This window comes from Phalangium opilio, unplaced genomic scaffold, assembly GCF_054372755.1.
Source record: "Phalangium opilio isolate 3A_F unplaced genomic scaffold, DU_Popi_V2 ptg000009l_1, whole genome shotgun sequence".
Lineage (NCBI taxonomy): Eukaryota > Metazoa > Arthropoda > Arachnida > Opiliones > Phalangiidae > Phalangium > Phalangium opilio.
Genome location: NW_028324146.1, coordinates 5,547,728 through 5,573,851, shown reverse-complemented (window position 1 = coordinate 5,573,851; position 26,124 = coordinate 5,547,728). Strand labels below are relative to the sequence as shown.

The window sequence follows — 26,124 nt, the reverse complement described above, 5'->3', positions numbered from 1 at the left end:
TCTGTTCTAGGTTTCACTCTTTCTGTCCTATGTTTCACTCTTTCTGTTCTATGTTTCACTCTTTCTGTTCTATGTTTCACTCTTTCTGTTCTATGTTTCACTCGTTCTGTTCTATGTTTCACTCTTTCTGTTCAAAGTTTCACTCTTCTTGTTCAAAGTTTCACTCTTCCTGTTCTATGTTTCACTCTTTCTGTTCAAAGTTTCACTCTTTCTGTTCAAAGTTTCACTCTTTCTGTTCTATTTTTCACTCTTTCTGTTCAAAGTTTCACTCTTCTTGTTCAAAGTTTCACTCTTCCTGTTCTATGTTTCACTCTTTCTGTTCAAAGTTTCACTCTTTCTGTTCAAAGTTTCACTCTTTCTGTTCAAAATTTCACTCTTTCTGTTCAAAGTTTCACTATTTCTGTTCAAAGTTTCGCTATTTATGTTAAAATTTTCACTCTTTCTGTTCAAAGTTTCACTCTTTATGTTCAAAGTTTCACTCTTTCTGTTCAAAGTTTCACTCTTTATGTTCAAAGTTTCACTCTTTATGTTCAAAGTTTCACTCTTTATGTTCAAAGTTGCACTCTTTCTGTTAAAATCTTCACCATTTATGTTCAAAGTTTCACTATTTATGTTCAATTTTTCCCTGTTTCTGTTTAGACATTTCTTATTTCTGCTGAAACGTTTTTTTATTACTGTTCAAACTTTTCCTATTTGTGCTGATACGTTTTTTATTACTTTTCAAACTTTTGTTGTTCCTGCTGAAACGTTTCAAACTTCTTATTTTGTTGCAAGTTTATTTATCCTTTTTCCTCAAGCTTTTCATGTTTCTGTTCTAATTTTTATTATTTCGGCGATTTAATTCCTTTTTCCGAAATTCTACATCGCTTTACTAATTTCTATGGTTTTGAAATCGAATTTCAATGTTCCATAACCAAAATTCCCATGTGATATAAATGTGATGAACACCTTATTATCTAATAATGTATGAATTCCTAGAATATAAACGTCTTACTCTTAATCGGAATACATTAATTTATGATTTAGATAAATTCCTAATCCAACTGCAAAAGTTTATATGGAAAACGAATTTTCAAGGTGAAAGATACGTAGTGTAAAACGGATGATTTCAAACTTCAGACTAAATAACAGAAAATCAATGAAACACCATCTCCTCATTAACATTAATTTATGTTTTGATATTATTGCAGTTTGGTTTCTAATATGTTTATAGGTATTAACGCTACAGAAAACGTTTTCAAATGACGGAATTCCGATTAAGTTTTCTTCACAAGGAACTAAAAAAGTGGTTGAAAGTGACATGAAGTGTGTATAATTCATTTTAAAGTATCGGCAAAACACTAAAAATTGGTTAAAGTTTCGATAAATGTTTAGTAAACGTTTCGTTATTCGACTTAAATATATCCGATATTGTTAATATATGACTATTATCAAACAGATAATGAAGTTGAATGACGAAAAAGTGCTCGCAAGTGTTGTTAATCTACTAAAATTCGGATGAAACTGACGTGAAATGAAAGCATTCGATTGAAAGCGAAAATACGACTAAGAAAGTGGATCAAAGTTTTGTTAAACTACTAAAATGTGGTTCAAATCACATTCAAAGGAACTAAAAAGCAGTTGAACGTTCATGAAATGACAAAAGTACAATTGTAAGTAATGTGTTTAATATTTTTATAAATTTTGCAAGGATATAAATACTTCTCGCGGATCTCAGCAGTGTGTGAAATTTGATAACACGAATGTTACCAGTAATTGGTCCATTAACGTAACAAATGTGGATGATTACCAAGAAATAAACCCATTTGATTTCAATCGTGATTTGATACTATCATAACCAAAACTTCGGTTTATCACGACGTTTCGAGGAGACCTTTAGACACTTAATACTAGTCGAAACCCATTGGTGAGAAATTAACAATTGCTAAATTTGTTTGCAATATAAACCAAGGCTTTGAACGCAGAATTTATCCCAGTTTGTTTATTTTATCAGTATAGATCTTCTCAAGACACACTTTCTTATCAGTTTGATAAATGGAAATTTAATTGGTGATAAATTATAAAGTGCAACGCCTAATAGATCCGCATCTCTTTTATCAGTATCATCGTCTTTTCGATCTTACGTTGAAATTTCAAAATATCATTTAACCACTTTGGAACAGAAAAACTCCAATGCAAAAACAGATGGACACGCGTATTTTCAGTAGAGAATGATGTACCACAGACGTTGGATGGAAATGTCAAGGCTACCAATCTCAAGACCGGGGGAGGGCCGCCACACGCGCGTATTTTTGTTTTCCCCGGCGCGTGTTCTATTAGGCGGCCCCCCTCCAGGTCTTGAGATTGGCAGCCTTGACATTTCCATCCAACGTCTGTGGTACATCATTCTCTACTGAAAATACGCGTGTCCATCTGTTTTTGCATTGGAGTTTTTCTGTTCCAAAGTGGTTAAATGATATTTTGAAATTTCAACGTAAGATCGAAAAGACGATGATACTGATAAAAGAGATGCGGATCTATTAGGCGTTGCACTTTATAATTTATCACCAATTAAATTTCCATTTATCAAACTGATAAGAAAGTGTGTCTTGAGAAGATCTATACTGATAAAATAAACAAACTGGGATAAATTCTGCGTTCAAAGCCTTGGTTTATATTGCAAACAAATTTAGCAATTGTTAATTTCTCACCAATGGGTTTCGACTAGTATTAAGTGTCTAAAGGTCTCCTCGAAACGTCGTGATAAACCGAAGTTTTGGTTATGATAGTATCAAATCACGATTGAAATCAAATGGGTTTATTTCTTGGTAATCATCCACATTTGTTACGTTAATGGACCAATTACTGGTAACATTCGTGTTATCAAATTTCACACACTGCTGAGATCCGCGAGAAGTATTTATATCCTTGCAAAATTTATAAAAATATTAAACACATTACTTACAATTGTACTTTTGTCATTTCATGAACGTTCAACTGCTTTTTAGTTCCTTTGAATGTGATTTGAACCACATTTTAGTAGTTTAACAAAACTTTGATCCACTTTCTTAGTCGTATTTTCGCTTTCAATCGAATGCTTTCATTTCACGTCAGTTTCATCCGAATTTTAGTAGATTAACAACACTTGCGAGCACTTTTTCGTCATTCAACTTCATTATCTGTTTGATAATAGTCATATATTAACAATATCGGATATATTTAAGTCGAATAACGAAACGTTTACTAAACATTTATCGAAACTTTAACCAATTTTTAGTGTTTTGCCGATACTTTAAAATGAATTATACACACTTCATGTCACTTTCAACCACTTTTTTAGTTCCTTGTGAAGAAAACTTAATCGGAATTCCGTCATTTGAAAACGTTTTCTGTAGCGTTAATACCTATAAACATATTAGAAACCAAACTGCAATAATATCAAAACATAAATTAATGTTAATGAGGAGATGGTGTTTCATTGATTTTCTGTTATTTAGTCTGAAGTTTGAAATCATCCGTTTTACACTACGTATCTTTCACCTTGAAAATTCGTTTTCCATATAAACTTTTGCAGTTGGATTAGGAATTTATCTAAATCATAAATTAATGTATTCCGATTAAGAGTAAGACGTTTATATTCTAGGAATTCATACATTATTAGATAATAAGGTGTTCATCACATTTATATCACATGGGAATTTTGGTTATGGAACATTGAAATTCGATTTCAAAACCATAGAAATTAGTAAAGCGATGTAGAATTTCGGAAAAAGGAATTAAATCGCCGAAATAATAAAAATTAGAACAGAAACATGAAAAGCTTGAGGAAAAAGGATAAATAAACTTGCAACAAAATAAGAAGTTTGAAACGTTTCAGCAGGAACAACAAAAGTTTGAAAAGTAATAAAAAACGTATCAGCACAAATAGGAAAAGTTTGAACAGTAATAAAAAAACGTTTCAGCAGAAATAAGAAATGTCTAAACAGAAACAGGGAAAAATTGAACATAAATAGTGAAACTTTGAACATAAATGGTGAAGATTTTAACAGAAAGAGTGCAACTTTGAACATAAAGAGTGAAACTTTGAACATAAAGAGTGAAACTTTGAACATAAAGAGTGAAACTTTGAACAGAAAGAGTGAAACTTTGAACATAAAGAGTGAAACTTTGAACAGAAAGAGTGAAAATTTTAACATAAATAGCGAAACTTTGAACAGAAATAGTGAAACTTTGAACAGAAAGAGTGAAATTTTGAACAGAAAGAGTGAAACTTTGAACAGAAAGAGTGAAACTTTGAACAGAAAGAGTGAAACATAGAACAGGAAGAGTGAAACTTTGAACAAGAAGAGTGAAACTTTGAACAGAAAGAGTGAAAAATAGAACAGAAAGAGTGAAACTTTGAACAGAAAGAGTGAAACTTTGAACAGAAAGAGTGAAACATAGAACAGGAAGAGTGAAACTTTGAACAAGAAGAGTGAAACTTTGAACAGAAAGAGTGAAACATAGAACAGAACGAGTGAAACATAGAACAGAAAGAGTGAAACATAGAACAGAAAGAGTGAAACATAGAACAGAAAGAGTGAAACATAGGACAGAAAGAGTGAAACCTAGAACAGAAAGAGTGAAACCTAGAACAGAAAAAGTGAAACATAGAACAGAAAGAGTAAAACATAGAACAGAAAGAGTGAAACATAGAACAGAAAGAGTGAAACATAGAACAGAAAGAGTGAAACATAGAACAGAAAGAGTGAAACATAGAACAGAAAGAATGAAACATAAAACAGAAAGAGTGAAACATAAAACAGAAAGAGTGAAACATAGGACAGAAAGAGTGAAACATAGAACAGAAGGAGTGAAACATTGGACAGAAAGAGAGAAACCTAGAACAGAAAGAGTGAAACCTAGAACAGAAAGAGTGAAACCTAGAACAGAAAGAGTGAAACATAGAACAGAAAGAGTGAAACATAGAACAGAAAGAGTGAAACATAGAACAGAAAGAGTGAAACATAGAACAGAAAGAGTGAAACTTTGAACAGAAAGAGTGAAACATAGAACAGGAAGAGTGAAAATTTGAACAGGAAGAGTGAAACTTTGAACAGAAAGAGTGAAAAATAGAACAGAAAGAGTGAAACATAGAACAGAACGAGTGAAACATAGAACAGAACGAGTGAAACATAGAACAGAAAGAGTGAAACATAGAACAGAACGAGTGAAACATAGAACAGAAAGAGTGAAACATAGAACAGAAAGAGTGAAACATAGAACAGAAAGAGTGAAACATAGAACAGAAAGAGTGAAACATAGAACAGAAAGAGTGAAACATAGAACAGAAAGAGTGAAACATAGAACAGAAAGAGTGAAACATAGAACAGAAAGAGTGAAACAGAAAGAGTGAAACCTAGAACAGAAAGAGTGAAAAATAAGGAGTGAAACTTTGAACATAAATAGTGGAACTTTAAACATAAATATTGAAACTTAAAACATAAATGGTGAAACTTTAAACATAAATGGTGAACTTAAAACATAAATAGTGAAACATTGAACAGAAATAGTGAAAATTTGAACATAAAGACTGAAACTTTAAACAGAAAGAGTGAAACTTTGAACATAAATAGTGAAACTTTAAACAATAGGGAAACTTTGAACAGAAAGAGTGAAACTTTGAACATAATGAGTAAAAACTTTGAACAGAAATAGTGAAACTCTGAACAGAAATAGTGAAACACCGAACAGAAATAGTGAAACACCGAACAGAAATAGTGAAACACTGAACAGAAATAGTGAAACGTCGAACAGAAATACTGAAACGCCGAACAGAAATAGTGAAACACCGAACAGAAATAGTGAAACGCCGAACAGAAATGGTGAAACACCGAACAGAAATAGTGAAACGCCGAACAGAAATAGTGAAACGCCGAACAGAAATAGTGAAACACCGAACAGAAATAGTGAAACACCGAACAGAAATAGTGAAACACCGAACAGAAATAGTGAAACACCGAACAGAAAAAGTGAAACACTGAACAGAAATAGTGAAAATCTGAACATAAATAGTGAAACACTGAACAGAAATAGTGAAAATCTGAACATAAATAGTGAAACATTGAACAGAAATAGTGAAACTCCGAACAGAAATAGTGAAACGCCGAACAGAAATAGTGAAACGCTGAACAGAAATAGTGAAACGCCGAACAGAAATACTGAAACGCCGAACAGAAATACTGAAACGCCGAACAGAAATAGTGAAACGCCGAACAGAAATAGTGAAACGCCGAACAGAAATAGTGAAACACCGAACAGAAATAGTGAAACACCGAACAGAAATAGTGAAACACCGAACAGAAATAGTGAAACACCGAACAGAAATAGTGAAACACCGAACAGAAATAGTGAAACACCGAACAGAAATAGTGAAACACCGAACAGAAATAGTGAAACACCGAACAGAAATAGTGAAACACCGAACAGAAATAGTGAAACACCGAACAGAAATAGTGAAACACTGAACAGAAATAGTGAAACACTGAACAGAAATAGTGAAACTCTGAACATAAATAGTGAAACATTGAACAGAAATAGTGAAACTCCGAACAGAAATAGTGAAACTCTGAACAGAAATAGTGAAACACCGAACAGAAATAGTGAAACACCGAACAGAAATAGTGAAACACTGAACAGAAATAGTGAAACGCCGAACAGAAATAGTGAAACACCGAACAGAAATAGTGAAACACTGAACAGAAATAGTGAAACGCCGAACAGAAATAGTGAAACGCCGAACAGAAATAGTGAAACACCGAACAGAAATAGTGAAACACCGAACAGAAATAGTGAAACACCGAACAGAAATAGTGAAACACCGAACAGAAATAGTGAAACACCGAACAGAAATAGTGAAACACCGAACAGAAATAGTGAAACACCGAACAGAAATAGTGAAACTCTGAACAGAAATAGTGTAGCTTTCAGTATTATTCTCGTCATCTTTTCTATCATTCTCCATCACTTTAAATAGCATTTTGTTTATCTTTTCAATTATTTTCCACCACTTTTTATTGTAGTTTGGTAGGTTCACAACACTTTAAATCGCATATTCTCCCATTTCGATACACTTTTGACAAAGTGCTTAGGGATAGAATCTAAGATCTGTATCTTGCTTTATCCTACAAATATTTTTATCTATAGATTCACCAAATAAAATAGAGGGTATTTGATTTAATTTTATTCCGCTTTATTATGATATCCGATATTTGCTCATTGTATAAACATGATAAAGATATTTATGATACGGTGCTATCGGAATAAATGTCTTTAATCAATAGAAAGTAGGTTTATTAATATCTAAACATTGTTTTAAGGACGGCAACACTAGTATCTGGTGTTCATATCGGGATGGGAACATTAATAGGGAAAGTATGAACAATAGGGAAGGTTTGAACACTAATATGAAAGTTTTCTCTAATCATTTTGACTTTAGAAATGAATTAAACGCATGGACTAAAGCGTGGGTAGTTCGAAAGTCTACCCGCCATATTTCTGAAATTAGTTCACTTCTGCACTTATCAATTTAACCTTTGCTTGCACAAGCTCGGAGGAAATTTACCGATGATTTTGAAATGAGTTTTACCCTTTTATCATTGTTTACTATGGTTTGAATTTGATTTTGTTTGTGTTTAGGAGATACAATTGCCATCTTTTCTATTTACTGTAAATCCATACTTTTAGGAAGATCAAATATTTGTTCATTTCCTCGACATGTATGTGAAAGAATGGATAAATCGAGGCATATGCTTTTATCATTTCAAATCATTATTGGTTCTCTTATCAGATCGAAAGTTCACTTTACTGTTGGCAATGTGAGACAAAGTTTTGGACATAGAGTTTATTTCCCTTATCAGTTCAAATAATAATATAATATGATAAGAGAATTTTTTGTTTTTAATAGTAAAAATTAATAAAATTAATATTTTATGGGTGTTATAAGATTTAAGATAGGCCAACCAAAAAAAAAAATTAGAAACACAAAATATTTAACGTAAGCATCTGCCTACAGAACGCCGAATTTAAAAATGTTTATTATTAAACCAGTTAAACTACTTCACGTATTTCCCCAGCCACGCCATGGTATTTCTCCTACAATTTCCTCGCCGTTCACAAAGTCAACATGGTGTCAGGGGGTGTCGGGTTTTTCCCCCGCCAGGGAAAATGTGACGTTGTGTTTGATTCACTGGCACCATAGGAAGATTGTCCGAAAAAAAAATGTGGTGGACGTCATGTCTGATTCATTGACGCCATATTTACTGGTGCCATGTCTGATTCATTGACGCCATATTTATAGGTGCCATCTGGCACTGACTGACGCCACTGTCCCAAAGGCAATATTTACTATCTACTTCCGCCTCTTCTTTCATACCCCTCCGTCCCGTGGAAGGGGTTCCGGGACTTAGACGCACGCCCCGATTACTCTGTTCTCCATTCCTACTTCTAAAATTAAATCTATCCCTGGTTTAATTTGCTTGGAAACTTAAAATTAAAACCAATTTCAGAATACATCAATATTTAAAGTTTCTTTTAGGGATATTCATATTTTTTAAGTTAATTGTCTCTTTTAATTATTAATATTAACTTGTTTCGAACAATAGTATATTTATAAACCATTCAAATTTGGTTCGAAACAGAGGAATTATTGCATTCGATTATTTGTGTGCCCCAGGATCAAACCATCTTTCTAACTTTGGAACATTGCATGAAACAAATTTTGTTTTTATAAATAAACAAGTATCATATTGGAAACTGCGCAATATAAAGCTTCAGATATTTCTGATACAAACAGAGTAGATTTTCTGTGTAGACACTTCCGCTCAAGGGATCGATCTAAAAGCGAGGTAAATGTAATGTCATATAAGGTAAACCTTGTAAACTCACTCTGAATAAACCCGAAAAAACAGACTTTGTAGCCTGTAGGTTCTTCAAAATATTTTTCTCAATAATACGAATCCAGGGAAACGAAACACCAGGGGGCATTGAATGGGTTTTACCAAACGTTCATGGTTATAAGTTTCAATGCTAGAACACAGCATTTTAAGTAGAAATACGTGTAAAGCGACATCTGGATTGACGAAGAAGCTAAAAGGTGTTTATCGCTAGCCACCAATAGAGTGCTTCCATTTGAGTGAATACTAAGTCTTATCAAAGTTGCGGCAGTCATATTGGTGAATTATAGCTTTACCCCATCACTTAACCCATCACTATGGGCGTTATCTTAAGGATCTTAGCTCCGCCTCCAACCTAAACTAGTCTATAGCAAACATTCAGCGGGATTGGCAATAGACCTTTTCGACGCAAAAAGGGGGTAGAAAAACCTCGGTATCGGGACATACAAGGGGGTTGATTCATTGCCATCTGTGCGCACTCTCATAACACGAAAAGAATTCAGCGCAGGCGCCAATAACGCGAGATGGAATCAAAGTTTTACCCCCGTGTCTTTCCCTCTCAGTTACATCGAAATGTCTTTTGGTACCTTTCCCGTCAGGCCAAACAAATTACACTAATAGGTCAACAGGGCCATATTTACAAATATGTTTGCGTTCCAGTGGATGGAGACTTAGGGCGGCTTTACTCTCATAAACGTATGGTGGTTTTATTTACAAATCTTATTTAGAAAAAGCTCGTGTATATAGAATAGTTTCTTTTATGAGCCAGCTTTAGTAACAGGGTTAAAAAAATTCGATAGCGTTGAAGGATTGTAGTGGATCAATACTCGCCGCCGCTCGGAGTTCTTCTTTCCGAATAAAAGTCGGTGATCAGTCAACCGTTATTCAGAAATCAAATTAACTAATCTAATTATAGTTTGTATTTTTCCTTCACAATCTTAAGGTAGTTTCTTAATCTTATTTTTGGTAAAAAAAATCAAACGTATCAGTGATAAAAATAACCGAAATTGTACCTCGAATGCGTAACGTGGAAAAGGAAATCAGACAAATTAAATCAATAATACTAAACAAAGCATTGGGAAAAAAATTCCGAAAATTCGTGAAAATGACATACTGGTTATCTTTCTTAAGATTTTGAACCCGAAATTTCAGATTTGGTATTTAAACATTTTAAGTAATAAAAGCAAACCTGCAAATGCGTTCGTTCTTCCGAATCAAAATACTGTTGAGAGTACATTTGTCAAATGGAAAGCTGAGAAAGATTGTGTAAACACGATTATTCTTTGTTGCCACATCCATTCAAAGGAAAACGACATGTCCAAACAAACATTTTTCAATCTATTTTTTTAAAACTGATCGTAAGCAAATCTTTCCTTTATGACGCCGTCTTCGAGCTTTCCGAAGGGTCTTGTAGCTAACAGAAAGTAACTTTTAGAACAAACCTTACAGCTAACGTCTAGCAATCACGTTGACAACATCTGTTAGGTATAATTGTTAGTACTCTATGTTACGTTTGCATATTTCAAATCGATACGAATTATAATACACAAGTTTTCTGTTAGCTAAAGCGTTTAATTGTCGAATTACACGGCGCAATATTAATATTTCGCTGTACAAAGTGCTTTAGTATTTTGATCTTAGACATACGCTGCTACTCTTAAGACTGTCTTAAGGGGCCAATATTTCAGGTCTTTTTCCCAAATTGCACCGTACGCACGAAAGAAACCATTTTCCCAGCAGTATTGCCACTTTTTTACCTAAAGCTAATTTATTAGTCGGAGGCTAGTGCTCTCATTACAGTAAATCAGCGTCGCTAAGGGCAATAACGCGGCACGGCGATTTATTTATATATATAGAATAGGACCATAGGACCTTGCCTAATCAGAAGTATATAATCGCGAAACCAAACCACTTTATTCCTAATCTGAATGCACTAATAAGTTATTCCTTCTTTTAAATATTTATTCCACGCCATGCTCAATTATTCTTATAACCTTCAATTCAGAAGAATTGCGAGTGATCTCAACTGGGAAGATGAAAGGTGGAGGAGATTTGGACTGAGGAGCGTGTTTACCCATCCGAATGGGCTTACAGCTCACCCGTCGTGGTTCCTCTTACCAACAGGTATAGTTCACCACTTGCCGCCGGTTCTCAGCCGTCGTTTGACCTCCTAACAAGTAGTTCCCCTTGCCGCTGGTTCTCGGCCGTCATTTGACTTCAAAACAAGTATTGTTCCCCCTTGCCGGTGGTTCTCGGTCAGTCGTTGCTTCACTTCCCTACAATAAGTTCCCCTCGCCGCTCGTTCTCGGTTGTAGCTTCACTTGCACCATAAGTAGTTCCCACTTTCCGGTAATTCTTAGAGGTGCTTTTCCAAGAACTCTTAACTCTTCATCCTTCTAGGTCTCTTACGCTTTACACTTGGTTGACTTAACTGTTGATTATACTTATAATGTTCAAAGCATAACTTTGTTTAAATCTACTTTTAGTTATGGCAGGCAGTAAGGTTGCAAGCGCACGTGGGATCCCGTGCGGGGCTATATAAAGAAACAATCTCTTCCGGGGGCCCTTGCGAAATTGGATGATATTAAGTAGATAAACGAAAACCAATAGGGCCGCTTTTCTGCGCCAATGTAATCTATATCTATATAAATCAAAGTCCTGACTGACTGACTGACTGACTGACTGACTGACAGACTGACAGATAATCAACGCCCAGCCCAAACCGCTTGCCCTAGAAGGCTGAAAATTTGCAGGAACGTTACTCATAAGTAGTAGGCGCGTACTAAGAAAGATTTTTCCAATCCGCCGCCATCTTAAAAAATGGCGCCCAGAAATGTAAAAAATCTTCTCTATGCAATTAAGTACGCGCGTTTCAACCGATTTCACAAATATTTAGTACACTGGTTTGCTTTAACCTTAAGACGGGCTGAATGGTCTTTCGGGTTCGATTTTTCGCCATCTTTTAAAATGGCGCCCAGAAATGTAAAAAATATTCTCTATGCAATAAAGTCCGCGCGTTCCAACCGATTTCACAAATATTTAGTACAATGGTTTCCTTTAACCTATAGACGGGCTGGATGGTATTTTGGGTTCGATTTGTTGCCATCTTTTTAAATGGCGGCCAAAAACTTAAAAACCCTTAATGTCCGCCTGAAAAGTAATAAAAAATATCCCGACGGGCTGACGGACTGTGCCGAGTGCCTTCGCTTCTAGGGTGCCACAAAAATATTAGTCATCAGTAAAATCTACACATTCTTTATATCATTTTAGATGGAAGTTCTTATTACACGCGAGCGACGCCGCGGGTAACGGCTAGTATCTATATAAATCAAAGTCCTGACCGACTGATTGACTGACTGACTGACTGACAGACTGACTGATAATCAACGCCCAGCCCGAACCGCTTGCCCTAGAAGGCTGAAATTTTACAGGAACGTTACTCATAAGTAGTAGGCGCGTACTAAGAAAGGTTTTTCCAATCCGCCGCCATCTTAAAAAATGGCGCCCAGAAATGTAAAAACTCTTTTCTATGCAACAACGTCCGCGCGTTTCAACCGATTTCGCAAATATTTAGTACACTGCTTTCCTTTAACCTATAGACGGGCTGAATGCTCTTTTGGGCTCGATTTTTTGCCATCTTTTAAAATGGCGGCCAGAAATTTGAAAACCCTTCTTTATGGAATAATGTCCGCGTGAAAAGTAATAAAAAAATGTTCCGACGGGCTGACGGGCAACGCCGAGTGCCTTCGCTCCTAGGGTGCTACAAAAAAATTGGTCATCAGTAAAATCTGCCCATTCTTAGTATCATTTTGATGGAAGTTCTTATTATACGCGAGCGCCGCCACGGGTAACAGCTAGTAAATTATACGGCAGTATACCGTTAGACGCACGTTGGCTCTTTTATGTCTTATGGGGGGATTCGACGGACTAATATTATATCCATTTTCCTCGGGCCAGACTTTATAACAACCGAATTCATATAACAATGTGTGCAGTACAAAATTAGGCCAATTTTTTTGTTTGGTGTTTACTTCGTATAGTTAAAGCAGAGATAGATTTAATTTTAGAAGTAGGAATGGAGAACGGTTAGTATTTACTTCAGTCCTACTCATAGCCCAGTATAGAGCTCCTCTCTCCAACACGTAACGAAAAGTTTAAATGATCTTATTGGTTCACTTAAACTACGTTTTGATAACGTTGCTGACGGGACGGCGAAAAACACGTAGTTTCATTTTTCCTCTGTCGCTATGACCCGCCTCTTCTTTCATACCCCTCCGTACCGGGAAGAGGGTCCGGGACTTTGACGCGCACAGATTATCTGTTCTCCATTCCTGCTTCTAAAATTAAATCTATCCCTGGTCAAAGCAAGAGTGAAAGAAATTGCTATTTGCAGAAAAAAACTAAATAATTCTAAAATTTAAAATATTTTTGTACCAGATTTTTCTGAAATTATATTGCGTATACGCCAGCTATTAAAATGTCTCGAGTATATTTTACTGCTTTTCCTTTTCATCTTACGATTTACATGGGGATGACATGTTTGAATACTATATCTAATGGCATAGTTCCAAACTTCTTGAGCGTAAGAAAGAAGAAAAACGTATTCTCTTGCTCATTGCCATCCGGCTGTTTTTGTTCTTGTTGTTGTTTCTGTTTTTGTTTTTGTTTTTGTTTTTTTTTAAGGGAGAACTAGTATAATACAAAGCGAAAGCAATTTCCCGGGACCTTTATACCCTCCTTTCTCGCTCAATACTTGGTCCTTTCCTCACTGCTACTTTTCCAAATGGCATAACACTGACCGACCAACCAAACTTTCAGATCCCCACCAAGCGAATCCAAAATACGAACTGGCTGCACACGGAGTAATAACGTTAACTCCTGACACCTCCAGACTAGTATAGCACCATAAAGTCCCTGATAACCTCGTGGGTGACAACATTATGGTGTTCTCTAGCATAGCCCCATTAAGTTCCTGATAACCTTATCAGTGACACCACTATGGTGTTGTCTATCATAGCCCCATATAGTTCCTGATAACTATGTCAGTGACACCACTATGGTGTTGTCTAGCATAGCCCCATAACGTTCCTGATAACCTCGTGGGTGACACCACTTTGGTGTTGTCATAACCTTTATAGCTTATTATTATACCCAATATATCACTTTTAAATGTTAAATCAGGGTTTAATTAATTGGGTCAGTTATGATTGGTCAATTAAATAAAAAATTACAATATGAACAGTTTATGTTAACTTAACTAATGAATAATTATTCAAAATGCTTGTAACAACCACTGACGAATTTGTATTAGAGTGATTTTCCTACTGTAATATAGGTGGATGACACTAAAACAGTATAGTTTTGTACAAGTTTTTGCACATTATTTCATTTGGGAGTTTTGCAACATTATGTTTTGTTGAAATGGACATGTTAGGTGTATGCTCGTAACGAAGGCTTTTTCGTAAACTAAATACTTGAAATTTTAGTATTTGGTTACTTACAACAAATTGAAGCGGTTCGATCGTGGAAATCTCAGGGCACGAACCCAAGAATACAGTACATACACCAGGCTTTCCGTTTCTATTAGGGCTACCCCAAAAAAATAGTTAAAAAAAATATCCTATTTTGTGTTTTTTTTTCTCTCCTTTTCCTTCGCTTGTTACACAATTCATCACCTTTGTTTCTCGGTAGGCTGTTCTTTTCATTCCATGTCGCTATCTTTATCAATTTATTCGTTCGCTTTTTATACGCCGGGTTAACTTTCTTTCTAAATGAATAATAGATTTGCCCCTTTCGCTATAGGTAGAAATTGCCAGAAAGCCATGTACACGTTCAAACACCCAAACACCTTCATATATATAAAAAGAAATTGAATGGTTTAAGTAGGGCTACAAAAGTAGATTAACACGATCTTCAATTCAATCTGTAACAGTTGCAGTCAACTGAAAATGTTCAGTGACACGAAGAAATAAAAATGCTTTACCATATCGTGAATCTCTCATTTTTCTAATTGATAAAAGAGACCAGTAATTTTAAAAAATTAAAATGTTTCACAAAACATTAAATATTATTAAATAATAATTTTGAAGTCGAAACGATAAATATCCTAAACTATCTTTAAATAGATATTATTTTACAATTTAAATGAGTCAAAATAAGGACTTGGTAGTACTACGCCATGCAACGTCACGCTACCTGCCACTAGTGCTAAAAACATACCAAGAGGAGGGGCTTGTATAGCTTTCATTCTGTAAAAAACATACCATAATGGCGCTGGGGGCGGAGTTAAACCCGGATTGCCAAGTCCCTATTGAAGATTTCAGCGATGGGTTCCATTAAATGGGTTTTTATGAAGGGTAAAACAAAATATAGTCCGTGGGTGTTTTGGACTGGGTTTTTTGGAGGGTTCGTACCCTGCTCTGCACAACACTACCTTTGTTAATTAATGACCAAATTTGATGATTTGCAAAGAAATTTATATCGGCTATGTCTTGGCTACCCTCATTTTCTTGGACTGATCTTTAAATTATTTTCATTACTTCTAAGACTTGGACCATTACATTATATAAGATTGGTTTCCCACGAAACGAAAAGCAATCGCGATAATATCATGGTTGGGCAATAGCAGTAACATTAATTTGGGACGTACTTGCTCTCACTCTACTCTGGCTAACTTTGAATTCTAAATCCCTTAGGATACATAGACACCCACTCGGTTAATCAGCGGGTCACAGTAATAGGAACGTCATGCAGGATATAAGAAATTAGGTCTTTTCTACATTAAGCCTAAAATGGAAAGTTCTAATCCACCACGTTAGCCCCAGGATAAAAGGCAACGGCCAAGACTGAATTTCTACATTGGTGCACTGTGGACCGGCCACGCTGCTAATTCAGAAGTCATGGGTAAGGGGGCAGATACTCCAGGAAAAGGTGCGTTGAGGGAATTATAATCTTTGCTATTATCTTCATTTCTTTGGCCATCTCTTCCTCTAGCGCATCTCATCCATTTACTCTTGAACAAATGCAATACGAGCAAAATTAAGATTCACAGAAAAAAAGACCTTTGAGATATCTTGAAGTCGCCGTTAAACAGATGTTAGCAGGTCTTGCTACGATATAATTATTTACGAGTTTCTGAAGCCCTAATTAAATAAAACTGCTTCATGCATGTATAATTTTGCTTAGTCGTTGGATTTTGAGAATATTAAAAGGGCACCCTTACAACATGACAAGGGGAACGCATGTTCATGTCGGTGGATGTTAGACGCACGAATTAATAAGACACTCTATAAAAGGCATAAGGCCACTTGTTCACCCCATATTAAACCCAATTTCCGGTGAATTGTATTAATTTGGAACGCATCAGCTAGCGTTCATTTTTGTTACTACTCGAGTACCCATATTTTATACTCAAACAAAACGGTAGCAATTCTCGTTTTTCCACGAATACTTTTCTAAGTAAGAAGTATCGGGTCCCTCGTTTGTCGTGGGGGGGGCGGGGGACAGGAACACAGTAGCTCAAGGGACCAATACTGATTTGACCCGTTCCAAAGCCCCCGAACTGATAGACTAATAGCTATTTGGTTCTTTCCGTCCTCATTCCCCAACTAGTAAATAACCGCCTTCACACTGACCAACGATTGTCCGCGAGCGTTCTTTTATTTGTCCGCTAGGACGGCTTTACGTTTCCCGCCGAGCTCGTCAATTACTAAAAAAGAAACACTAGCTTCGTTCGAAAGAGTTAATTATATAAAGAAGTACGAACAATGGACGAGAACAAATTATACAAGGAGAGAATTCCTGGAAAATGAGGATGAGTTTCCATACTGGGGTCTTGTAAGAAAATAACATTCATTTGGAATCTCGGATAATGAATCATTTATTTGGCGTCATCTCAGCAAAACATACACTTGGGCAATTATTTCTATTATAACCATATTCCATTTTCGTTTGAATGAAGCTAATATAGGTTTTTGGGTTCTTTACCAGCGAGTGAGATGTAGAAGATCAGGGAGGAAAGACGTGAGATGGAGCGGCAATGATGGTGGGCGATCCGTGGCAATGAAGTTTTCCAGTTGCGCACGCCCCTAGCCTTTGGTATGCGATTGTTAAGTGCTGCCGCGTATCGCCATTGTATTTGTATGGTAACTAGCTTCGTTTATGAAGACACAGGGGCATCCTCGACGTTTTCGCCCCTTATAACTATACCGAAACGCTGAGGATGCTGGGAGGACTTTGGTGTCGAAAATAGGGGTACACGCTGCAACGTTATAGGCATAAAGGTTGTGACTCCATCTGTCTTTCCATCAAGAGCAAATTATCGTTCAACATGTTATCTCTCTTGAAGGAACCAACCCCAAAATGTTGTCGTGGAGGTTTATTTCAAATTGAGCTAAAATCACAGAAATTCTTGTTTGAAATTTATTCTTAACGATATTAAAATTCAAAATGGCTAGGTTTCTACACATGTTTCGGTCAGTCTCTTAAAGTTGAACTTATTTTCCTTAACGCTCTGGCACCGAGTGGTTAAGTTAATTTGAATACTTGATTTCAATTTCAAGTTAGGAAGCTTGTATTAGCGAAATCTCGATCGTAATTTCGTCCAAATAAATATTAACATATATTTCTCCACTTTCAAAAATAAATACCACTCTGAGATTAACCACTAGAGGGGCTAACAACTGTGAGATTAAGAGTAACTCCTAAAGAACCATTAAAGGTACAGCAATTACATGACTGTTTCGAGTTTTTGAATTTAAAAACTTAAATGCATTTTAAAATTAATCAGATATCAGTCAAAATGTATAGTTTGCATGAAAAAATGTTCGATATTTTGTATAGACATAAGTCGATAACTTTATTAATTCCATATGAATTAAAGTAATAGACTTATGCTACAGATTACAGCCAACGCGATTTTAGATAATTATAATAAGGTTTACCAGCTAATTTCCATACTTGGAATTCAGTTTCCTCTATAGCTAAATGCAATAAACATTTAAATAAAGGCGTGGCATGCATTAACAACTCATTACCAGACTACAGATTTCATTAATTGACTTAACAATTTATGTTGTAGAGTAAAATTGGAAAAATCGATACCAAAATCGAGAATATCAACTTCCAAAATATTTCCCAAGTTCTTTACACAAATCGAAATCCCGATATATACCTTATCTACATCACCTCCTAAAACGCCCACGATATTAAGGAACCTCAACTTGAATTCATAGCCTCGAAACTTTATATACTTATATCGATACGGTAGCGCTGGAACTTGAAATGCGGAAAAAAGCTCGAATTTGTATACACCTTTTGACCCGAAAAACTAGCGAACCCTATACTCCAAGAGAGAGTTGATAGGTTATCAGTTTTAAGAGTTCGAAAGCAAGTATAGCTGGATTCTTAAAAAAATATAAAAGTTTAAAAACAGAAAAAGAATCTTCCCGACTTCTGTTCTCAAGGAGTAGAGGTACTATTTTTTATTCCCCAAGATAAAGAAGAGAGAAGTTTTAAATTTACGTTCTGACTTTTTTCATCGACCAATTCCTTCGAATCGGCACTCTACGTTTTCGTATATATTACCAGTTCGCCGAGGGGTCGAACATTCACTGCAATATATAGTTGTTTTCAAGATAAAATAAAGCCCAGGAGTATAGGGACAAGGTTGCAAGGTAGAACCCATCACAGGCGACGTCTCAATACATCTCCCAACACATTTGTGTTGTACAGGGAAATTTTTTTAATTGGGTTTACAGAGGTTTCTAGGGAAATTTAATTAACAATCGCCTATTTTAATAGTTAATTTTCATCTTAGTAATAAACGAATATTCTTCCTTTGTTGGTACTTATCAAAGGTTAAGGCAAGAGTCAAAATCTGAAGATGTTTAAAAACGCAACCTTAACTTCATTTTAGTTCTGGCGAATATCGTAAAATGTTTATTGCAAAATACAGAATAGGGCAAGATTTAATGAAAATGGCAACTAAACACTCTCTTGCAAGCTCTCATTCGTGTATAGTATCATAAGTTTATTTGTATCTTAAGTTTGACACTGGTTACCGAGCTAAGACGTCATAGATTCTCGTGGTCATGAGATCAGTGAGCGCGTATAAGAAGGAGAGTCAAAGATAGGAGGGGAAGGTAACTATAACGGCACAGCCCGATCTCTCCCTCACGCGCACCTACTTCGGCGCACAACCAAGGAGTCAGACTACACGTGCGATCCTTCTAGAACACTGGCCGTAAACAAACCACTGACTTTTTTATTTTTTCCCTCTCTGTTGCGCCGATTGCGTATGTGCGAAACTCTGATACCTAGTCACAGCTCGGTACCGATTTAGAATCATGGCTGACGGAAAATTTGGTCTCCTCCTGATACGTGCTCACTGATGAGATGTCAAAAGCTTACTACCGACTAAACAAGGGAGCTTGTGGATAGTAAAACCATAAGAGTGGTCGATTCTCGCGTTGCACTCGAACCAGATTTTTAGTGTAACCCCAGTACACTTACAGTGTATATCTTTATAAGCTTAGGATAGTAATGATGACCAGCACCTTTTCGAAAAACCAAGAACGCAAAAATTCTCTCTCTACTTCGTAAGAATGATGAGTTTTCCACTCTATTTTACTTTTTTACTTTTTTTTTAGCCATGAACGGGAAACTAAAGGAAAAGTCATCTAAGATAACGCGATTTTCTTCTTCTAGTTTCCTTAACGGCGAAAATATACCGTCATATCTACTTCGCAGTCTTACGTAGGTACTACCGAAAGAAGGGGGATGGTTTCCATTGGGTCAGGGACGAATTTATTTAGATTATTTTTTTTATTCCGGAAATTTGGACTGATCGAATGAAAAAAATCAAGAATTTTCATATCTGGATGTAGAAGGGAGAGAGAGGATTTGCGCTAATGTAAGACTTCCGCGAATTTTTTTCTGATGAATTTGCAGACTTTTCAAAAGGAGTACTATAATAAGAAATTTCGCTTAATGCGAATTTTGAATAAGAGGATTCTGAGGAAATAAATTAGAAGTGCGAAAGAATTATTGATCTTTCTATACTGAATAAGTATTGTAAGAAGTTCTTATAAGATTAAACTCGTAAATGTAAGACACACTTTTGCTCTTAAAGATAGTCCTATTTTTCAGTTATCTTATTAAAGAGAAATAAAATAATAATAATATTTATGTTCAAAAATTTTAAGAGTAGCACGTCGCCATATAAAGTGACGTTATTTACCTACTAAAATAATGAACACTGCAACGTGTTCGGGACAATAACTAACTGACGTATTATCAAAAGTTCATAGATTAAACAAAAAGTATACTTCATCGAAGCTTGCTTACGCCGTCTAATATTAAAATGTGCATCGAGATCGATTATTCGTGAGCTAAAATTCGTCATACATGATGATGGTCCAGCTCTTACCACAAATTCCGTCTAGATACGTTGAGAAAAAATGGTACACTCTGATTCTAGTTAGCTGTATGTATTCTTGATGGCACTTGAGGAATGTAATATTAAAAATGTAATATTAAAACCTCGGGTAAATTGAAAACTTTATCTTCATCATAGTCAGATCACTTTTAAAATACAATGAAAAACCGATAGATTATATTTGGATATTATTACTAATAATGAGCTACTAATATCAATTTGGCAAACCAGACCGCTTTCGAAGAATGCAAGTGAGATTGTTTTCGTCAGGTACCGACAGCGCCGCATACTCCTTATGCTCACGCAATCAATACTAGCAACAAGCGCATGGTCCTTTTATGTAGATGGTCCTAGTATCACCATACTCTTTACGAGGAACACGTTCGTCACAAGAGGTGGGACTAGAGTGGGTAAATTTTATATCAGCTAACAACGTAGGTAAACAGCGCCTTTCCGTTTTACGAAAGTATTAAAAAATTGTATAATAAAGTTTTCTTAATTATTTCAAAGATATTAAAAGTCACTAGTAGTTTCTTTCCATAAAATGATGCAATAATAAAATTACGCCCTGTTGCGTGGCCAGAGAATTAAGAAAAGCTGCGGAAGCTCTGGCCTTTGACAATACAAAAGAATAGGCAGCTCAAACGAGCGGGCGCATTTCAAATACTTTTTCAGGTTAATTTCCGGTCACATGACAAATCCAACGCTTTCAAGGGAGTAGAGAGAGCAGACGTAACTGGCCTGTTACTTCTGATCACGTGGTTTTAGAGCGAGGGGTCGGACGTTTAGGAAAAAGTGTACGGGATTTCGAAATCAAATTTGATTTCTTCGGATTTAGTTTGATTTCGTCGGATTTCATCGGATTTCGTCGGATTTTGTTTGATTTCAGAATTCGATAAAATCCAATGGATTTCATCGAATTTTGAGATTTTTCCCGTGATTCCGTTGGATTTTGCTATTTTTTCCGTGATTTCGACGGATTTTGCGATATTTCCCTTGATTTCGTTGGATTTTGAGATTTTTCGCGTGATTTCCTCGGATTTTGAGATTTTTTCCCGTGATTTCGTTGGATTTTGTGATTTCCTTTGATTTTGGATTTCGTGAATTTTGTAATGGATTTCACGATTTCTTTACTGATTTTGCTTCTGATTTTGTGATTTCGCTTCTGATTTCGTGATTTTTATGTTGATTTCGTGATTTCTTTGTTGATTTTGTTATTTTTTTTACTGATTTTATGATTTCTTTACTGATTTTGTGATTTCGTTGCTGATTTCGGATTTTTTATTTGATTTAGAAATCAGCATTGATTTCGGATTTCATAAATTGGATTTCACGGGCAGCGTACGGGATTTCATGAATGACCGACCCCTTGTTTTAGAGTTACATCTTTCTCCCAAGTTTCCACCAAAGAGGGTAGAAAGAGGGGGAGTAGAAGCTAGCGGCTTTGGCAAGGCATTTTGGGTGTTTTCGCTTTTCTTTTTTATTTATTTGTTATATTTTCCTCCTAATATCCGGTTCACCGTATTTCAACCAATAAGAGGGCAGAGAAAGATGCGCGCGCGCACCGGAAGCTTAGAGGTAAACTTTCAAAGCGAGAACACTCCAGCCAAGCCTTCTACTCCCCCTCTTTCTAACCTCTTTGTTTCCACTCCCTTTCTTAATTCTCTCTGATAAAACTACAGAATGAAGTTACTAACTAACCCCCGTTTAAGTTATTACCCCTCTACAGTTTGTGGCCAATTTTTTTCAACAGATGTTTAGCGGCGTGGGTTTAGAGTGCGCTATGACCCTAAAGACAAAAGGACCATGATACAAGTATATGCTAACCCTAAAAACGTTAAAAGGACAGGTTAGAGCTGCCAGCACCTTTTTTATCCGCGGGAAAGACAGTTTTTTTACAACGCTGGCGGTGAAGCTAAGTCGAACCTGAGGGAGCGCGTGCCGCTATGGTTCGTTAATGAGATAAGCGCAAGAGTTGGGGCCGCCGGAAGCGGATCGTTTGTAAGGGCCAACATCGCGCTGTTCCCGCACTTTTGCTCAAATAACACTTCCGGTGTAATGAAATTGAAGAGGAGTCGCCATTATCTTTTTTCGACACAATAGTTCATCCTTTTTTAGCACTTTACTACTTTAGTCCCCAGTCTCGTTCTCGCGTGTGACCCAGAAAATTAGTTTACTTTTTTTTTTTACAGTCTTCCTATTTTCGAAATTTGAAAGGGAATATATTTTTGCACTCGTGTTTTTTTCTTTTTTGAAGAGTTAACATTTCTTTCGAGTATATTGAACTGTTGAATCGATAAAACAAATTTGTTTGTGAAATAAATTTAGCGTAAACTGAGCTCATAGGTTCAATGTGAGTTTGTACGGGTGTGGTGTTAGTCTTTGAAAATTGGTCAGTAACATTGCAATTTCTGAACTCTTACCATAAAACGTATTCAATAATATCGCAATTGTGTTTCATAAAATTAACTATTTCAATTTTCCATTTCTATATTAAGCTTAAATTATTGGGCGATTTAACTTTGGTATTTAATTACGATTCATCAAGACTATTTGAGGAGCTATTGATGGTCTATTATGTTGAAATAATTACTTGCACTATGTTCAGTAATAATTAAACGAGTTTTTAACACTCTTTACATTAAATTACAATTGATAAATTACCATATAAAAAAAGCGGTCAATTACGTTGAAGTTTCTTTACATATCTATCTCATTAAACCAATTCAGTAATATCGTAATTATTTATAAAAATTGGTTACTTAAATTTTCATATTAATTTAAATTATTTCGTAGTTTAATTTTAGTATTTATGTATTTATAAGAGTAATAGGAAACTAATTGATGGTAAATTGCATTGAAATACTACTTGCACATTGTTTAGTAGTAATTAAAAGGGGGTAATGAACTGAGCAGTATTTAATTAGATTACAAGTGATAAATTGCCGTGTAAGCAAACCAGTAATTTAAAATCACCATTCTAAACAGCGGAACATCTAATATTCATAAATTTTTCACTTACCTAAATTTGAAACGCTTTGTAATCTGAAGTATATTCATGATCAATAATGATTCCACGCTTGACGGTTCCACATTTCAATACAATACGTGTGTCTAGACATCTACAATGAATTCAGTAATAAAAGTACATTTAAAAATTATGTTATTCTAATTAAAATCATAAAATTTACCGTCAAATTAACATACGTTGGTTATTATTTATTTAATTTAATTAAATTAAATTAAATTGGGAACACGCACGACTAAACGTTAATTAGCGACTTAACCCGATTGAATTTCAACCCAAATTAAATCCAGTAAGCGCGTACAAAAAAATGAATCACTTTTCCAAGACATACGATTGAAAGGTCATAGGTTAACAAGCAAATCAATCGAGGGGTTCACCACTATTCACAACAAAAAAAAACAATAGATCTTGAATTTTTACCTCTCCGTGTGACGTAGTCCAGGAGAGGTTCTGTAACGGCCGTGTCTGTCTGTCTGTCTGTCTGTCTGTGTGTGTGTGTGTCTGTCTGTCTGTCCGTTGTTACACCCACGTGACCGCGTTCGCAGTTTGCGTATCGGAGCAAACGTGTTCCCAATTTCCGGACCGCATTGACAGTTCACAGAAATTTGGAAAATTGTATTTCTCTCCGTTGGCTACTCTATACTTGAGTTCTCACACCACCATGTTTGGTCTTCGTCCATCCTATATGAACACCAGTCTGGTACTTTTCTGGCTTCCACCACCACCATCTTCTATTCTTTGTCAATCCCACATTGACACCAGTCCCACATTGACACCAGTCCGCACTTACACTGGCTTCTAACACCACCATCCACTGGTCTTCCGTCTATTCCTTATAGACACCAATCTGTATCATTGGCTTCTAACACCACCATCCACTGGTCTTCCGTCTATTCCACATAGACACCAATCTGTATCATTGGCTTCTACTCCATTATCATCGTTTGGTTTTAGGATATACGCGGCGATCAGCTAGGGTTACGAGAAACGTCTAACCTCCCTAAGGTGGGATCGGCCACCAAAGGTTTTCGCAATTGCGCTTGTTCCTTACAATTATAATGGAAACGAATCGTATATATACCCCAAAATTTGAAGAAAGCGGGCAAGAGGGGTACCCTTCACTTTAAACGTCAATATTAGAAAAGTTTGAGAAGATAATAGGTATAACTTTATTTTAAACGATTTAACTATTATTAATGTTAATAATTGAAGATTAAAATAATTAAAAATAATTATATTTATTTAAATATTAAAGATAATCTTGTTTCTCAACTCAAAATTAATACGGAAAGATTTAAAAAAGCAGTCTATGTTTTTGTCTGTGTATGTCCGTCCATTGTTACACTAGTGCGTCGCGTTAGCAGTTAAGCCTTGTGTTGATGTGTTAAGAAATCATACAGAACCTTAATATTCCCTTTTTCCATAATATAAAGTGAATATGTGGAAGTATTTTTCGTAATTATGATGCATTTAGTACTTTTGTAGCTTTAAAGCTCTGTTTCATTTTGATATTCCAAAGATTTATTTTAATATTGTTATTTGAAATGGCTGTTTATATATTGCGTAAGCTATACTACATCTGTATATAGAATAATCCTTGGTTTAGTAATTTCATGAAGAAAACTAAGACCTAGACTCAGGCGCGTATAACAAGTATTATCCGCAATAGGCTTAGTGAAACAAAGAGTAATTAATTGAGGCCTGTGGTGAAGTAAACTTTTGGCTTTGATTTTCGTGTCTGAAATGAACAGACATCAACGGTTCAGAGTGAGCCGAAAGTTAAATACACTCTTAAATAATAATAATAATAAGGTTAGTGAAAGGGCTAATGGTAAACGGCTAGTAACTACAGACTTATTACTCTCTTTATGGTGCGCATTGACTATTAGTGCGTCTAGCTACAATTTAGCTTTGGTGTTATTTAACGTTAACATTCATGTTGGCAAACTAAGAATATTGTTGAGGTGAGGCGAGACGATAGTGTTTACACTGCAAACCAGTTGTGAATGTAGCTTTCAGAATATAGCGTAAACAGCTGAAGCGTAGACTTCATTTCCTGTTCTTTTCCCCATTGACTGATTTCCATGTGTCCAAGATTTATCCTTATTGGATGTAAAATGTCGTCTGCTTTACTGTACATTCGCTATGTTTGGAATACTGCTTCAATATTTCGTAAATTTTTACTTCAAAAAAGTGAAATAATTCCATATCTAGGTAAATACGTTTGTAGTAGTAGACCTCTTGACACGGAGAGGTAATATTTTGGTTTTCCCAACTTGTTTGTTATGGGATGTCTGAAGTTTATTCAATTTACAGTTAAAACAAGTTGGGAAAACCAAAATATTACCTCTCCGAGTCAAGAGGTCTACTACTACAAAGTTTTTTACATAGATATGGAATTATTTCTCTTTTTTGAAGTAAAAATTTACGAAATATTGAAGCAGTATTCCAAGCATAGCGAATATACAGTAAAGCAGACGACATTTTACTTCCAATAAGGATAAATCTTGGACACAGAAATCAGTTAATGGTAAAAAAAAAACAGGAAATGAAGTCTACGCTTCAGCTGTTTACCCTATATTCTGATAGCTACATTCACAACTGGTTAGCAGTGTAAACACCATCGTCTCGTCTCACCTCAACAATATTCTTAGTTTGCCAACATGAGTGTTAACGTTAAATAATACCAAAGCTAAATTGTAGCTAGACGCACTGATAGTCAATGCGCATCATAAAGAGAATAAAAC

The 26,124-nt window shown here is 35.6% G+C and overlaps 1 protein-coding gene and 1 long non-coding RNA gene across 2 annotated transcripts in view; one reads left to right on the top strand and one right to left on the bottom strand.

Annotated features, from left to right (window-relative positions):
- LOC149713532 (uncharacterized) overlaps positions 1-26,124 on the top strand; it is a 207,136-nt gene that overhangs the window by 89,789 nt on the left and 91,223 nt on the right. The gene's annotated exons all lie outside the window — the stretch shown is intronic.
- The window catches only part of LOC149713533 (uncharacterized), a 222,141-nt gene that overhangs the window by 121,131 nt on the left and 74,886 nt on the right, over positions 1-26,124 (bottom strand). Inside the window, exon 2 of the long non-coding RNA XR_016371396.1 lies at positions 23,372-23,471. This is a non-coding gene — a long non-coding RNA (uncharacterized LOC149713533). The remainder of the gene's footprint in view (positions 1-23,371; positions 23,472-26,124) is intronic.